The sequence below is a fragment of the Mus musculus genome, assembly GCF_000001635.26.
Source record: "Mus musculus strain C57BL/6J chromosome 5 unlocalized genomic contig, GRCm38.p6 C57BL/6J MMCHR5_RANDOM_CTG3".
NCBI classification, from domain to species: Eukaryota; Metazoa; Chordata; class Mammalia; order Rodentia; family Muridae; genus Mus; species Mus musculus.
This window is the reverse complement of record NT_187058.1, coordinates 1-18,837: the sequence shown is the minus strand read 5'-3', so window position 1 is coordinate 18,837 and position 18,837 is coordinate 1.

Here is an 18,837-nt window from a genome sequence, read left to right as displayed (position 1 = left end):
CTTGACGTGGGAATCCTCTGAAGGGCAGCAAGGGAAATTCATACCTTATGTGCTCCCACTCCCGGTTAACCTCTGGGGAAGGGATATTATGCAGCATTTGGGCCTTATTTTGTCCAATGAAAACGCCCCATCGGGAGGGTATTCAGCTAAAGCAAAAAATATCATGGCAAAGATGGGTTATAAAGAAGGAAAAGGGTTAGGACATCAAGAACAGGGAAGGATAGAGCCCATCTTACCTAATGGAAACCAAGACAGACAGGGTCTGGGTTTTCCTTAGCGGCCATTGGGGCAGCACGACCCATACCATGGAAAACAGGGGACCCAGTGTGGGTTCCTCAATGGCACCTATCCTCTGAAAAACTAGAAGCTGTGATTCAACTGGTAGAGGAACAATTAAAATTAGGCCATATTGAACCCTCTACCTCACCTTGGAATACTCCAATTTTTGTAATTAAGAAAAAGTCAGGAAAGTGGAGACTGCTCCATGACCTCAGAGCCATTAATGAGCAAATGAACTTATTTGGCCCAGTACAGAGGGGTCTCCCTGTACTTTCCGCCTTACCACGTGGCTGGAATTTAATTATTATAGATATTAAAGATTGTTTCTTTTCTATACCTTTGTGTCCAAGAGATAGGCCCAGATTTGCCTTTACCATCCCCTCTATTAATCACATGGAACCTGATAAGAGGTATCAATGGAAGGTCTTACCACAGGGAATGTCCAATAGTCCTACTATGTGTCAACTTTATGTACAAGAAGCTCTTTTGCCAGTGAGGGAACGATTCCCCTCTTTAATTTTGCTCCTTTACATGGATGACATCCTCCTGTGCCATAAAGACCTTACCATGCTACAAAAGGCATATCCTTTTCTACTTAAAACTTTAAGTCAGTGGGGTTTACAGATAGCCACAGAAAAGGTCCAAATTTCTGATACAGGACAATTCTTGGGCTCTGTGGTGTCCCCAGATAAGATTGTGCCCCAAAAGGTAGAGATAAGAAGAGATCACCTCCATACCTTAAATGATTTTCAAAAGCTGTTGGGAGATATTAATTGGCTTAGACCTTTTTTAAAGATTCCTTCCGCTGAGTTAAGGCCTTTGTTTAGTATTTTAGAAGGAGATCCTCATATCTCCTCCCCTAGGACTCTTACTCTAGCTGCTAACCAGGCCTTACAAAAAGTGGAAAAGGCCTTACAGAATGCACAATTACAACGTATTGAGGATTCGCAGCCTTTCAGTTTGTGTGTCTTTAAGACAGCACAATTGCCAACTGCAGTTTTGTGGCAGAATGGGCCATTGTTGTGGATCCATCCAAACGTATCCCCAGCTAAAATAATAGATTGGTATCCTGATGCAATTGCACAGCTTGCCCTTAAAGGCCTAAAAGCAGCAATCACCCACTTTGGGCAAAGTCCATATCTTTTAATTGTACCTTATACTGCTGCACAGGTTCAAACCTTGGCAGCCGCATCTAATGATTGGGCAGTTTTAGTTACCTCCTTTTCAGGAAAAATAGATAACCATTATCCAAAACATCCAATCTTACAGTTTGCCCAAAATCAATCTGTTGTGTTTCCACAAATAACAGTAAGAAACCCACTTAAAAATGGGATTGTGGTATATACTGATGGATCAAAAACTGGCATAGGTGCCTATGTGGCTAATGGTAAAGTGGTATCCAAACAATATAATGAAAATTCACCTCAAGTGGTAGAATGTTTAGTGGTCTTAGAAGTTTTAAAAACCTTTTTAGAACCCCTTAATATTGTGTCAGATTCCTGTTATGTGGTAAATGCAGTAAATCTTTTAGAAGTGGCTGGAGTGATTAAGCCTTCCAGTAGAGTTGCCAATATTTTTCAGCAGATACAATTAGTTTTGTTATCTAGAAGATCATCTCCTGTTTATATTACTCATGTTAGAGCCCATTCAGGCCTACCTGGCCCCATGGCTCTGGGAAATGATTTGGCAGATAAGGCCACTAAAGTGGTGGCTGCTGCCCTATCATCCCCGGTAGAGGCTGCAAGAAATTTTCATAACAATTTTCATGTGACGGCTGAAACATTACGCAGTCGTTTCTCCTTGACAAGAAAAGAAGCCCGTGACATTGTTACTCAATGTCAAAGCTGCTGTGAGTTCTTGCCAGTTCCTCATGTGGGAATTAACCCACGCGGTATTCGACCTCTACAGGTCTGGCAAATGGATGTTACACATGTTTCTTCCTTTGGAAAACTTCAATATCTCCATGTGTCCATTGACACATGTTCTGGCATCATGTTTGCTTCTCCGTTAACCGGAGAAAAAGCCTCACATGTGATTCAACATTGTCTTGAGGCATGGAGTGCTTGGGGGAAACCCAGACTCCTTAAGACTGATAATGGACCAGCTTATACGTCTCAAAAATTCCAACAGTTCTGCCGTCAGATGGACGTAACCCACCTGACTGGACTTCCGTACAACCCTCAAGGACAGGGTATTGTTGAGCGTGCGCATCGCACCCTCAAAGCCTATCTTATAAAACAGAAGAGGGGAACTTTTGAGGAGACTGTACCCCGAGCACCAAGAGTGTCGGTGTCTTTGGCACTCTTTACACTCAATTTTTTAAATATTGATGTTCATGGCCATACTGCGGCTGAACGTCATTGTTCAGAGCCAGATAGGCCCAATGAGATGGTTAAATGGAAAAATGTCCTTGATAATAAATGGTATGGCCCGGATCCTATCTTGATAAGATCCAGGGGAGCTATCTGTGTTTTCCCACAGAATGAAGACAACCCATTTTGGGTACCAGAAAGACTCACCCGAAAAATCCAGACTGACCAAGGGAATACTAATGTCCCTCGTCTTGGTGATGTCCAGGGCGTCAATAATAAAGAGAGAGCAGCGTTGGGGGATAATGTCGACATTTCCACTCCCAATGACGGTGATGTATAATGCTCAAGTATTCTCCTGCTTTTTTACCACTAACTAGGAACTGGGTTTGGCCTTAATTCAGACAGCCTTGGCTCTGTCTGGACAGGTCCAGACAACTGACACCATTAACACTTTGTCAGCCTCAGTGACTACAGTCATAGATGAACAGGCCTCAGCTAATGTCAAGATACAGGGAGGTCTCATGCTGGTTAATCAACTCATAGATCTTGTCCAGAAACAACTAGATGTATTATGACAAATAACTCAGCAGGGTTGTGAACAAAAGTTTCCGGGATTCTGTGTTATTTCCATTCAGTATGTTAAATTTACTAGGACAGCTAATTTGTCAAAAAGTCTTTTTCAGTATATGTTACAGAATTGGATGGCTGAATTTGAACAGATCCTTCGGGAATTGAGACTTCAGGTCAACTCCACGCGCTTGGACCTGTCCCTGACCAAAGGATTACCCAATTGGATCTCCTCAGCATTTTCTTTCTTTAAAAAATGGGTGGGATTAATATTATTTGGAGATACACTTTGCTGTGGATTAGTGTTGCTTCTTTGATTGGTCTGTAAGCTTAAGGCCTAAACTAGGAGAGACAAGGTGGTTATTGCCCAGGCGCTTGCAGGACTAGAACATGGAGCTTCCCCTGATACATCTATGCTTAGGCAATAGGTCGCTGGCCACTCAGCTCTTATATCCCATGAGGCTAGACTCATTGCACGGGATAGAGTGAGTGTGCTTCAGCAGCCCGAGAGAGTTGCAAGGCTAAGCACTGCAATGGAAAGGCTCTGCGGCATATATGAGCCTATTCTAGGGAGACATGTCATCTTTCATGAAGGTTCAGTGTCCTAGTTCCCTTCCCCCAGGCAAAACGACACGGGAGCAGGTCAGGGTTGCTCTGGGTAAAAGCTTGTGAGCCTAAGAGCTAATCCTGTACATGGCTCCTTTACCTACACACTGGGGATTTGACCTCTATCTCCACTCTCATTAATATGGGTGGCCTATTTGCTCTTATTAAAAGGATAGGGGGAGATGTTGGGAGCCGCGCCCACATTCGCCGTTACAAGATGGCGCTGACAGCTGTGTTCTAAGTGGTAAACAAATAATCTGCGCATGTGCCAAGGGTATCTTATGACTACTTGTGCTCTGCCTTCCCCGTGACGTCAACTCGGCCGATGGGCTGCAGCCAATCAGGGAGTGACACGTCCGAGGCGAAGGAGAATGCTCCTTAAGAGGGACGGGGTTTTCGTTTTCTCTCTCTCTTGCTTCTTGCTCTCTTGCTTCTTGCTCTCTTGCTTCCTGCACCCTGGCTCCTGAAGATGTAAGAAATAAAGCTTTGCCGCAGAAGATTCTGGTCTGTGGTGTTCTTCCTGGCCGGTCGTGAGAACGCGTCTAATAACACAGGTTTTTTGTTATTCCATTTGAATTTGCAAATTTACCTTTCTAACTCCGTGAAGAATTGAGTTGGAATTTTGATGGGGATTGCATTGTATCTGAAGATTTCTTTCAGCAGGATAGCCCATTTTTACTATATTACCCCTGCCAATCCATGAGCATAGGAGATCTTTCCATCTTCTGAGATCTTCTTCAATTTCTTTCTTCAGAGACTTGAAGTTCTTGTCTACAGATCTTTCACTTCCTTAGTTAGAGTCACAGCAAGGTATTTTATATTATTTGTGACTATTGAGAAGGGTGTTGTTTCCCTAACTTCTTTCTCATCCTATTTATCCTTTGTGTAGAGAAAGGCCACTGATTTGTTTGAGTTAATTTTATATTTATCTACTGCACTGAAGCTGCTTATCAGGATTAGGAGTTCTCTGGTGGAATCACTTTAGGGTCACTTATATATACTATCATATCATCTGCAAATAGTGATATTTTGACTTCTTCCTTTCCAATTTGTATCCCCTTGATCTCCATTTGTTGTCGAATTGCTCTGGCTAGGACTTCAAGTACAATCTTGAATAGGTAGGGAGAAAGTGGGTAGCCTTGTCTAGACCCTGATTTTAGTGGATTGCTTCTAGCTTCTCACCATTTACTTTGATGTTGGCTACTGTTTTCCTGCAGATTGCTTTTATTATGTTTAGGTATGGGACTTGAATTCCTGATCTTTCCATAACTTTTATCATGAAGGGGTGTTTATTTTGTCAAATGCTTTCTCAACATCTAACAAGATGATCATGTGGTTTTTGTCTTTGAGTTTGTTTATGTAGTGGATTATGTTGATGGATTTCCTTATATTAAACCATCCCTGCATCCCTGGGATGAAACCTACTTGTTCAGGATGGATGATTGTTTTAATGTGTTCTGGGATTCCATTTGCGAGGATTTTAATATTTTTGAATCGATATTCCTAAGAGAAATTGGTCTGAAGTTCTCTTTCTTTGTTGGATCTTTGTGTGGTTTAGGTATCAGAGTAATTGTGGCTTCATAGAATGATTTGGGTAGAGAACCTTCTGTTTCTATTTTGTGGAATAGTTTGCGGAGAGTTGGAATTAGGTCTTCTTTGAATGTCTGATAGAACTCTGCACTAAACCCATCTTCTGGTCCTGGGCTTTTTTTTTTTTTTTTTTTTTTTTTTTTTTTTTTTGGTTGGGAGGCTATTAATGACTGCTTCTATTTCCTTAGGAAAAATGGAACTGTTAAGATTGTGAATCTGATCCTGATTTAACTTTGGTACCTGATATCTGTCTAGGAAGTAGTTCATTTCATCCAGGTTCTCCAGTTTTGTTGAGTATAGCCTTTTGTAGTAGGATCTGATGATATTTGGGATTTCCTCAGGATCTGTTATTATGTCTCCTCTTCATTTTTTATTTTGTTAAGAAGGATACTGTCCCTGTGCCCTCTAGTTAGTCTGGGTAAGGGTTTATCTATCTTGTTGATTTTCTTAAATAACCAGGTCATGGTTTGGTTGATTCTTTGAATAGTTCTTTTTGTTTCCACTTGGTTGATTTCAGCCCTAAATTTGATTATTTCCTGCTGTCTACTCCTCTTGGGTGAATTTGATTCCTTTCGTTCTAGAGTTTCTGTGTGTGCTGTCAGACTGCTAGAGTATGGTCTCTCCAGTTTCTTTTTGGAGGCACTCAGAGCTATGAGTTTTCCTCTGAGGACTGCTTTCATTGTGTCCCATAAGTTTGGGTATATTGTGGCTTCATTTTCATTAAAGTCTAAAAAGTCTTTAATTTCTTTTTTCATTCCTTCCTTGACCAAGGCTTCATTGAGTAGAGTTTTGCTCAGTTTCCATGTGAATGTTGGCTTTCTATTATTTATGCTGTTACTGAAGATCATCCTTAGTCCATGGTGATCTGATAGGATGCATGGGATAATTTTAATATGCTTGTATCTGTTAAGGCCTGTTTTGTTTCTGATTATATGGTCAGTTTTGGAGGAGGTACCATAAGGTGCTGAGAAGAAGGTATATCCTTTTGTTTTAGGATAAAATGTTCTGTAAATGTCTGTTAAATCCATTTGTTTCATAACTTTTGTTAATATCTATGTGTCTCTGTTTAGTATCTATTTCCAGGATCTGTTCATTGGTGGGATGGATTGTTGAAGTCTCCCACTATTATTATGTGAGGTGCAATGTGTGCTTTGAGCTTTACTAAAGTTTCTTTAATGAATGGCTGCCCTTGCAGTTGGAGCATAGATATTTAGAATTCAGAGCTCATCTTGGTAGACTTTACCTTTGATGTGTATGAAGTGCCCCTCCTTGTCTTTTTTGATATCTTTGGGTTGGACGTCAATTTTATTCCTTATAAGAAAGGCTACTCCAGCTTTTTTCTTCAGACCATTTGCTTGGAAAATTGTTTTTCAGCCTTTTAGTCTGAGGTAGTGTCTGTCTTTGTCCCTGAGGTGGGTTTCCTCTAAGCAGCAAAAATTGGGTCCTATTTGTGCAGCCCGTCTGTTACTCTATGTCTTTTTGTTGGGGAATTGAGTCCATTGATATTAAGAGATATTAAGAAAAAGTAATTGTTGCTTCCTTTTATTTTTGTTGTTAGAGTTGGGATTCTGTTCTTGCTGCTGTCTTCTTTTAGGTTAGAAGAAGGATTACTTTCTTGCTTTTTCTAGGGTGTAGTTTCCATCCTTGTGTTGGTGTTTTCCCATTATTATCCTCTGAAGGGCTGGATTTATCTAAATGTACTGTGTGAATCTGGTTTTGTCATGGAATACTTTGGTTTTTCCATCTATGGTAATTGAGAATTTTGCTGGGTGTAGTAGCCTGGGCTGGCATTTGTGTTCTCTTAGGATCTGTATAACATCTCTCCAGGCTTTCATAGTCTCTGGTGAGAAGTCTGGAGTAATTCTAATAGGCCTGCCTTTATATGTTACTTGACCTTTTTTTTTCCTTTACTGCTTTTAATATTCTGTCTTTATTTAGTTCATTTGTTCTTAGGAAAGTCTACATTTTATTAAAGACTTTACTCAACAACTGAGTGCCTTATTCCCTCCTTTTTGCAATAATTTACATCCAAGAAAATGAAATATGAGCTGATGCTGAGTTTTGTGAATGAACAATCTCTGGTGGTTTGTATATGATGCTGTTTCTAGTCAGAGGGGTATCTGAATACGTGCTCTCAAGTTGGTGGCATTGTTTGGGAAGTCTCAGTAGCTATGATCCTGCTGGGGGATATTTGCCACTAGGGATGGGTTTGAATTTTAAAAAAATGGGGGTGTTTTGGAGAGACCACACAATGGTTAAGAGGCTGCTCTTTCAGACTACTGGGATCATTTTCCATCACCCACATGAAAACTTTGGGACATGCTGTCTTAACCAGTTTTCTGCTGTGTGACAAAACATTCTGACCAAAAGCAACTTGAGGAGTCAGGATTTCTTTCCTCTTACAGCCTTCAGGTCCAAGTCCTTAACTGAGGGGCACCAGGGGAGGAAGTCAAGCAGGAACCTGGAGGGGTATACTGGAGAAAGTACTAGAGAGGACTAGTTCCACGGGTCTTTCTTTGTCTAAGTTCTCATACAACTCAAGGTCACTTGCATACATGTGGCCCTACCCACAGGGAGTTAGGTCCACCCTCAGCAGTCATTAATCAAGAAAATGCCCCCATAGACGCATTGCCTACATGTAATCTGAGGAAGACGTTTTCTCAATAGAGACTGCTTCCCAGATAACACTAGCCACATCTGTGTCAAGTAAATGAAACTCTGCCAGGGAAGTGTTAGCATTCAGCATGTTTCCAGTGTTACCACTCCTGTTTTCTGAAGTCTTCATGAACACACTAAGGGGCATCAAGTACATGGCATAAATTTCAAATCTTAGGTAATCTTAGAATCACCATGTAGTAGGTCACAGACATGGCCTAAACCTCCTGCACTGGCAGCCAATCTTTGTTGTTTAAGAGTCATCAAGGCTATACTGGTTTAGAAGGCATGAAGGGTAAAGGAGAGCATCTGAAGTTTGGCCCTGTGAGAAGCCAGGAGAGGACATTGGTGAAGGTAAAGCCTCAGTGACAGTTGAAGGCACATGTTTGTAGGCTTGATGGAGAGAAGATGAAGCTTGGACCATGAGGAGAGCCTATGAAGTCCTATTGCTAAGAGTGCAATCTTGTCACAGCAGAAGACTCCTGTGTTTTGGAGCTGCCACTATCATGTGATGACCCCAATAACAATAGCAGCATTGAGTATAGCAAGCCAGTAAGCAGCACCTTTCAAGGCCTCTGCATCAGTTTCTGCCTCCATGTTCCTGCCCTGTTGTAGTTCCAGATCTGAAGTCCTCTAGTGTTGCAAGCCGTCCAGCAGCTCACAAGGATGGGTACACCTGAATGACAGTTTGGTGCTGAAAGAGAGGGAAGCTACGTGATGAGAGAGAGATGAAACCAAGACAGTGTTCTAATCAATGTTCAATTTTTTTTTTTTTTTTTTTTTTTTTTGTATCTTATATCTCCGGTAGTACAATGTCCAATTTTTTCCCTTAATTTACATTTTATTTTTTTTTCCTTTTTAAAGTTTTTTAAAAATATTTTTTATTATTATGTATTATCCTCAATTACATTTAGAATGCTATCCCAAAAGTCCCCCATACCATCCCCCCCCACTTCCCTTCCCACCCATTCCCATTTTTTGGCCCTGGCATTCCCCTGTACTGGGACATATAAAGTTTGCGTGTCCAATGGGCCTCTCTTTCCAGTGATGGCCGACTAGGCCATCTTTTGATACATATGCTGCTAGAGTCAAGAGCTCCGGGGTACTGGTTAGTTCATAATGTTGTTGCACCTACAGGGTTGCAGATCTCTTTACCTCCTTGGAAATGTTCTCTAGCTCCTCCATTGGGGGCCCTGTGCTCCATCCAATAGCTGACTGTGAGCAACCACTTATGTGTTTAATAGGTCCTGGCCTAGTCTCACAAGAGACAGCTATATCAGGTTCCTTTCAGCCACTGCTTGCTAGTGTATGCAATAGTGTCATCGTTTGGAGGCTAATTATGAGATGGATCCCTGGATATGGCAGTCTCTAGATGGTCCACCCTTTTGTCTCAGCTCCAAACTTTGTCTCTGTAACTCCTTCCATGGGTGTTTTGTTCCCAATTCTAAGAAGGGGCAAAGTGTCCACACTGTGGTCTTCGTTCTTCTTCAGTTTCATGTGTTTTCAAATTTGTATCTTATATCTCGGGTATACTAAGTTTCTGGGCTAATATCCACTTATCAGTGAGTACATATTGTGAGAGTTCCTTTGTGATTGTGTTACCTCACTCAGGATGATGCCCTCCAGGTCCATCCATTTGCCTAGGAATTTCATAAATTCATTCTTTTCAATAGCTGAGTAGTACTCCATTGTGTAAATGTACCACATTTTTTTGTATCCATTCCTCTGTTGAGGGGCATCTGGGTTCTTTCCAGCTTCTGGCTATTATAAATAAGTCTGCTATAAACATAGTGGACCATGTGTCCTTCTTACCGGTTGGGACATCTACTGTATATATGCCCAGGAGAGGTATTGCGGGATCCTCCGGTAGTACTATGTCCAGTTTTCAGAGGAACCGCCAGACTGATTTCCAGAGTGGTTGTACAAGCTTGCACTCCACGCTGTATAAAGGAGAGGGGAAGCCCATTCCTGCCAAATCATCCTTGGAGCCCAGCTGCAGTTGACCACCTGTAGGATCAGATGTAGACTCCTGAACAGCTAGGCCAACTCCCAGCAGGTAGCAGCAGACAGAGGCTGAACAATAGAGTGATCTAGGGAGGCAGGCTCCACCCTATATAATCTCCTTAGTGGCAACAATGTCCAGGAGGTCTGGTTCAGTGAGCTTTAAGGTTGGGGGGGGAGGGGCGGGGATGGGGGGGGGGTTACACTCTAGTGACTCCTCTGACTATTGCCTGCCTTTGGTCCCTTTCCTCTAACTGGAATACCTTGTCTACGTCAATAGAAAAAGATGCACCTTGTTAAGCTAATGTGCATTTGTGTGAGCACTCCTCTTCTCTGAGGGGAAGCCAAATAAACCTCTCCAATTTTTTTGGTCATGACTGTTATCGCAGCAATAGAAACCTTAAGTAAGATAATGATTTTGGCCTGTAAGCTCTGCTCAATTCCATAGAATGCAGTTATTAATGGATTATGACTTTTCTGTCTCAAAAAATACATGTGATTTTGAAGAATGATCCTTACAGGCTGGGAGTGCAGGTAGTAGGATCCTTGAGTCTCTGAAGCAATCCTGTGGCCAAGATCAACCTGGTTTCCAGTAGGGGGCAGCACTGACACAGAGTATAAATGGTGCCTCGAGTAGTTGTGTGTTCTCAACCAAGGGCAAGACTGAGAAGTTTCCATATACCATCACCCTCTCCCCAGCTCTTGCAACCATGATTAATTTGTACTTGAAAATATAACTAGATGGAAATCCATATATATATATATATATATATATATATATATATATATATATATATATATATATATATGGAAATATAACTAGAATGGCCTCAGGATGATTTTATTCTATATGTTTTCTTATTTTGGTTCTTCTGCCTTTCCTGGTAGCAGAGTTTTGTCCTTCAGGAAACCATTGATAAGAAATGCCAGTCCCTTAGAATACCCAAAATACAATTTTCAAAACACATGAAACTCAAGAAGAAGGAAGACTAAAGTGTGGATACTTCGTTCCTCCTTAGAATGGTGAACAAAATACTCATGGAGGAAGTTACAGAGACAAAGTTCGGAGCAGAGCCTGAAGGAATGACCAACCAGAGACTGCTCCACTTGGGAATCTACCCCATAAACAACCACCAAACCCAGGCACTAGGCAGATGCCAACAAGAGTCTGCTGTCAGGAACCTGATATAGCTGTCTCCTGTGAGGCTCCGCCAGTGCCTGGCAAATACAGAAGTGAATGCTCATAGTTCTCCATTGGACTAAGCACAAGGTCCCCAATGAATGAGCCAGAGAAATACCCAGGGAGCTGAAGAGGACTGAAGTCTCATAGAAGGAACATCAATATGAACTAACCAGTATACTCAGAGCTCCTTGGAGCTATACCACCAATTAAAGAAAACACATCATGGAACTTGAGGCTCTAGCTATATTTGTAGCAGAGGGTGGCCTAGTCGGTCATCAGCGGGAGGAGAGACCCTTGGTCCTGGGAAGACTCTCTGCCCCAATATAGGGGAATGCCAGGACAAGTAATGGGAGTGGGTGGGCTGGGGAACATGGGGAGGGGTAGGACATAGGGGATTTTTGGAGGGGAAACTAGGAAAGGGGGTAACATTTGAAATGTAAATAAAAATATCTAATAAATATAATATCAAAAAAAGAAAAGAAAAGGAAAGAAAGGAAAAGAAAGAAATGCCAGTCACTCTCCCTCACTCTTGCTCAGTGATGCCTAGGTTCGAGTAACAGAAGCTTCCTTTTTAGGCTATAGCTCATGGTGGCTATTGCATATGAAATATTTTTTACTTCAAGAGAAAAGAAAAGGGGCACAGTCACAATCAGATTAGAGGAAAACAAAACAGTAGTAGTGTAAATAGTTTTATATCTTCCACTCCTACTTGCTATTGGTTGAAGAATATCATTAATGGTGTCAGGGCTCTCAAAGTTATAGTAAAAGTTGAGTAATTCCTGCACAGAACAACCATAGCTCATGCGTTAATATCAACAATAAATGGGCTTCATGAAACTGAATATCCTCTGTAAGGCAAAGGACAGTATCAATAGGACAAAATGGCAGTGTAAAGAATGGAAAATGAATGTCACCAACTGTACATTTGACTGATATCCAAACATTATAAATACCTCAAGAAATTAGACATTAACAAACAAAATACCCCATTTATAAAAGGTGTGCAAATGTCAACAGGGAATTTTCAACAGAGGAATCTCCAATGGTCAAGAAGCACTTAAAGAAATATTTACTACTCCTAGTCAAATGCAAATGGAAAGGACTCTGAGACTCCATCCTGTACACATAATCATGGCTAAGATCAAAAACTCAAGTGACAGCACATGCTGGTGAGGATGTAGAACTAGGGAGACAGTCCTCCCTTTGTGGAAAGTTCACAAACTTGTACAACAAATTTGGCAATCAATCTTAGTATTTCTCACAAATAATTCTACTTCAAGACAAAGTTATTACTCCTGGGAATATACTCAAAAGATGTTTCCCCATAGCACCTGGATATTTGTTCAACTACATTCATAGAATATTTATTCATATTAGCTAGAAACTGGAAGCAGCCCACCTTTCTCTCAACCATAGAATGGATAAGGGAAATCTTGTACATTTATGCTATGAAATACTAATCAACTATTAAAAGTAGGAATATTTTATAATTTTCAGTCAAATAAACAAAACTGGAAAACATCATTGCGAGTGAGGTAACCCTGACCCAAAAGAATTTGCATAGTGTGTACTCAGTGATAAGTGAATATTACCTATAAAATACAGGATAACTATACTATAACCCAAGCACCCAAAGAAGCTAAGTAACAGTAGGGCCCAAGGTAAGATGATTGAATCTCACTCAAAAGGGGAAATAAAATCGATGTCAATAGTGGTTGATTAGTGGGAACTGTATGGGAGAGGGTATGGGGACAGGAGCAGTTTTGGGGATCAGGTGTGGTGGGAAGAGCTATCTCCAAAGGACATCCATATGGGGGCATCTGAGGGAGAAGCCAGAGACCTGGTTTGGAATAGGCTGCTGGGAAGATAAGAGAGTGATATTGGCTGGGACCCTACTAACTTGAGAAAAAGACTGAAGTGGCCACGTCCTTTAGCCCATCAGGATTTCCAATGGAGGTAGGAGGACACCAACCTTCCCACAAAAGATTCCATCCGCAATTCTCCCTCCCTGCAAGATGTACAATTTAAAAGATGGAGCAGAGATCAAAGGAGTATCCAACCATTGAGTGGACAAACTTGAACCCTACCTCATGGAAGACAGCCAAAGTCTGATACACTTTTTTTTTTTTTTTTTGCTTTATGAATATTTTTTTCATTTATTTATTTATTTTGTATATTTTTGTTAAGTATTTTCCTCATTTACATTTCCAATGCTATTCCGAAAGTCCCCCATACCCTTCCCCCTACTCCGCTATTCACCCATTCCCACTTTTTGGCCCTAGCATTCCCCTGTACTGGGGCATATAAAGTTTGCATGTCCAATGGGCCTCTGTTAACAGTGATGGATGACTAGGCCATCTTTTAATACATATGCAGCTAGAGTCAAGAGCTCCAGGTACTTGTTAGTCCATAATTTTGTTCCACTTATAGGGTTGCAGATCCCTTTAGCTCCTTGGGTACTTTCTCTATCTCCTCCATTGTGGGCCCTGTGATCCATCCAATAGCTGACTGTGAGCATCCTCTTATGTGTTTACTAGGCCCCCGCATAGTCTCACAAGAGACAGCTATATCAGGGTCCTATCAGCAAAATCTTGCTAGTGTATGCAATGGTATCAGCGTTTGGAGGCTGATTATGGGATGGATCCCTGGATATGGCAGTCTATAGGTGGTCTATCCTTTTGTCTCAGCTCCAAACTTTGTCTCTGTAACTCCTTCCATGGGTGTTTTGTTCCCAATTCTAAGAAGGGGCAAAGTGTCCACACTTTGGTTTTCGTTCTTCTTGAGTTTCATGTGTTTTCCAAATTTTAACTTATATCTTGGGAATTTTAAGTTTCTGGGCTAATATCCACTTATCAGTGAGTACATGTAGTTAGAGTTCTTTTGTGATTGGGTTACCTTACTCAGGATGATGCCCTCCAGGTCCAACCATTTGCCTAGGAATTTCATAAACTCATTCTTTTTAATAGCTGAGTAGTACTTCATTGTGTAAATGTACCACATTTTTTGTATTCATTCCTCTGTTGAGGGGCATCTGGGTTCTTTCCAGGTTCTGGCTATTATAAATAAGGCTGCTATGAACATAGTGGAGTATGTTTCTTTCTTACTAGTTGGAACATCTTCTGGATATATGCCCAGGAGAGGTATTGCCTGGTCCTCTGGTAGTACCATGTCCAATTTTCTGAGGAACCACCAGTCTGATTTCCAGAGTGGTTGTACAAGCTTGCAATCCCACCAACAATGGAGGAGTGTTTCTCTTTCTCCACATCCTCGACCGCATCTGCTGTCACCTGAGTTTTTGATCGTAACCATTCTGACTAGTGTGAGATGGAATATCAGGGTTGTTTTGATTTGCATTTTCCTGATGATTAAGGATGCTGAACATTTTTTCAGGTGTTTCTCGGCTGTTTGATATTCCGCAGGTGAGAATTCTTTGTTTAGCTCTGAGCCCCATTTTTAATGGGGTTATCTGATTTTCTGGAGTCCACCTTCTTCAGTTCTTTATATATATTAGATATTATTCCCCTATCTGATTTAGATTAGGCAAAAATCCTTTCCCAATCTGTTGGTGGCCTTTTTATCTTACTGACAGTGTCTTTTGCCTTACAGAAGCTTTGCAGTTTCATGAGGTCCCATTTGCCAATTCTCAATTTTACAGCACAAGCCATTGCTGTTCTATTCAGGAATTTTTCCCCTGTTCCCATATCTTTGAGGCTTTTCCCCACTTTCTCCTCTATAAGTTTCAGTGTCTCTGGTATTATGTGGAGCTCCTTGATCCACTTAGATTTGACCTTACTACAAGGAGATAGGAATGGATCAATTCACATTCTTCTACATGATAACCACCATTTGTGCCTGGATCATTTGTTGAAAATGCTGTCTTTTTTCCACTGGATAGTTTTAGCTCCCTTGTCGAAAATCAAGTGACCATAGGTGTGTTTGTTCATTTCTGGGTCTTCAATTTTATTCTATTGGTCTACTTGTCTGTTGCAACTCTGACACTCTTAATGATACTTGGTTATGCTTAAGGACAGAAGCCTAGCAGCAGTATCATGTGATTAGTTTACAGTTCATAGCATATCGTCAGTCACTTCCACTCCTCTCAATCACTCCCTATTCTCTTCCACACCTTTCCTCCCATTCTCCTCAGAAAAGGGGAGACCTCCGATGGATAAATGTTAGCTTATCAATGTGCATCTTTTTCAATTAAGGCTAGACAAGGGTGCTCAAATAAGGGAAAGTGATCAAAAATTAGGCAACAGTCAGAAATAGCCCCTTGTCCTGTCGTTTCAGTGCCATATGAAGGCCAAGCTTCAGAACTGTTAAATATGTGTAAGGGGCCTAGTTCTGTCTCATGAAAGTTCTCTGGTTGGTAGTTCAATCTCAATGATCCCAAGTGTGGCTAGGTAGCTTGATTCTGTACGTTTTTCTTGTGCTGTCTTTGATCTCTCTGGCTCCTTCAATCCTCCCCCTTCCCCTATAAAATTCCTTGAACTCTGTTTGGCTGGGGTCTCTGCATGTGATTCTATTTATGGCTGTGTGATTCCTCTCCAAGGACAGTTGTGCTAGGCTCCTGTCTGTCATTAGTAATTTCAGGGCTCTTTAACAGATAGGAAAATGTGATGACTTCTTGAAATGAACACCCATGGCTCAGGCACTCAGTTCAACAGTTACTAAAAGGGACCCCATTAAATGGAATATCCTCTGGAAGACAAAGGACAGAATTAGTACGTCAAAACAGAAGCCTATAGAATGAAAAAAAAACCATCTTTACTGTCTATTCATTTGTCAGAGGGCTGATATCCAAACAAAATAAATATCTCAAGGAACCAGAAATCTATAAACCAAATACCCCATTTAAAAATAGGGTACAGAGGTCAACAGAGAATTTTCAACAGAGGAATCTCTAATGGTCAAGAAGCAATTCACAACATATTCTACTTTCCTAGTCAAATGCAGATTGAAAGTACTTTGAGAGTCCATCCTATAACCATCAGCATGGTTAAGACTAAAAACTCAAGAAGCAGTACATGCTGGTGAGGATGTAGAGTAAGGGAGACAGTCTTCAAATTCTGGTGAGTGTGTCAACTTTTATACTACATTTGTAAATCAATCTTGGTATTTCTCACAAATAATTCTACCTCAAAACCCAGCTATATCACTCCTGGGCAAATACTTAAAACATGCTTCCCTATATTACAAGGATACTTCCTCAACTACATTCATAGCACCTTTATTCATAATAGGCAGAAAGTGTAAACAACCCACCTGTACTCTACCATAGAATGGATAAGGAATATTTTGTACATTTATGCCATGGAATACTGGTCATCTATTAAAAATAAGGAATATTATGTTATTTTCAGGCAGATGGATGAAATTGGAAAAGATCATTCTGAGTGAGGTAACTCAGACCAAGAAGGAATTGCATGTTATGTAGTCACTGTTAATGCATTATTACTTATAGAGTATAAGATGACCATGCTACAATCCAAATCCCCAAACAAGCTAAGTAACAATAGGGCACAAGGTAAGGTGATTGAATCTCACTCAAAAGAGGAAAAAAAATCGATATCAGTGGTGATTTCTTAGGGAGAACTGTATAGGAGAGGGTACAGGGACAGGAACATTTTGGGGTATCAAGTATGGTGGGAAGGGTCAAGGGATTTAGAGATTTGGGAGATAGAAAAGCAATCCATGTGGGGGCATTTCAGGGAAAAGCAAGAGACCTGGGATGGAGCAGGCTGCTGGGAGTATATGAGAAGGACCTTGGCTGAGACCCCAGCAGATGGGTATAAAGAGATGAAGTTGCCAACTCCTCTAGCTAGGCAGGATTTCCAATGGAGGGATGGGGACACCAATCCACCAATTCCTATCCAAAAATTTCCATGCCTACAAGATATGCAGGTATAAAGATAGAGCAGAGATTGAAGGAATAAACAACCAACTATTAACCAAACTTGAGATCTACCCCATGGAAGAGAGCCAAACTCTGACAGTCTTAATGATACTTGGTTATACTTAAGGACAGAAGCCTTGCATAACTGTCTTGTGAGTGGCTTCATCCAGCACCTGATGGCAACAGATGGATACCCACAGCCAAAAATTAGGCAGAATTCTCAGAGTCTTGTGGAAAAGTCAGAGGAAGGATAGAGGGAGCCAGATGGTGAAGAGATCAGCCCAGGGCTTTTACCAAATTCGACCAAACAGCAGAGCATAAGGACTCAGCCATTCCTGGAAGACAGAGGAAGTCATGAAGTATGTAGGCACTCCTCCCTTCCTGGATTACATTTCTCAGGAATACCCATGGGCACAGTGTCCATTTGCCACCTACAGACAAGAGAAGTCCTTGCCACCTCATTCCCTAAAGACCAATCAGTTTAAAATTCATACTGTTCCACCAATCATATTGTGCCTAGTTGCTGTATAAAAACTGGCCAAATGGGAAATATGTGGTTGGGGCCTCTTCTTGAGGTGCATGACGATCCAAGCATACTGGAACAATAAATTTCTCTTGATTTTCAAATCATCACCTTCTACGAGTTCTTCACTCGAGGGTCCCCAGTAGCTAAGGGTCATCAGAGCTTTATAACAGAGTCAAGCATTCCAGAAGGAGACCTACAGAACTAAGTCATGTGGACCCATTTGGGGTTCACACAGACTGAACTACCAATCAAAGAGCATGAATGGTCTAGACCTAGGCCTCCTAATCATATGGAACAGATGTGAAGTTTGGTCTTAAATGTGGCTCTCCTAAAAATCAGACTGGGTGTTGTCTCCTTTTGAACTTTGTTCTCTGCCTTTGGAACCTTTTCCCCTTGATGGGCTGACTTGTGTGGCTTCAGTGGGAGAGGATGCATTTAGTCCTGATGCAACTTGCTGTGTCAAAGTGGTGTGGAACCTGGTAGGGGTGGGGAGTGAGTGCCTCTCCTTTGCTGAAGAGAATGGCAGAAGGAAATGAGATGAAAACGTCAGAGGGTAGGACTGGGAGGAAAAGACAGGCAGGAAGTGATCAGGTGGTAAAGTGAATACATAAATGAATTAATGAAAACAAAAAGAAACGATAAACAGGGAGCTAGACATGTTAGCATTTAAACTTTGCTCACCACAAACTGAATAGAAACAAGTTTTTCCTGAAACATGTTAGCAACATATATTCTCATGAGCCACTTATAATTACACTAAATAGTCATGAAATATGCAATTATTTTGATATAAGACAAAGTTCTGAACATTGGATTGAAGCTTGGTGCCTTTAGTTAGTATGTACTTGTAACTGATAATTAGTATATGTCAATTACACAAAGAATGTTGTTTCAGTCAGACATTTCCCTAAGACATAAATAGGTAAGGTTATATTTAGTTATTTCCCTCCTTCTGCATATTGTTTCTTTCTCTTCTCTGATCAACATATGCGTAAAGACTATACTATAGAAATTGTTCAGTTTTTTTTAATTATTTTGATTTTTATTTACTTATTTTGAACGTTTTTTTTTTCCATTCCTGATCAGGGATAAGATGAAGTCAAGAGACATCAAAAGGAAAGAGCTCAGGGACTCTAGCTCCCTGTCAAGAGGAAGTTTTTGAATTTTTATATTAGGTATTAGATAAGTAGATAGAATGCTATTGAATTTCTGCTGGGAATTC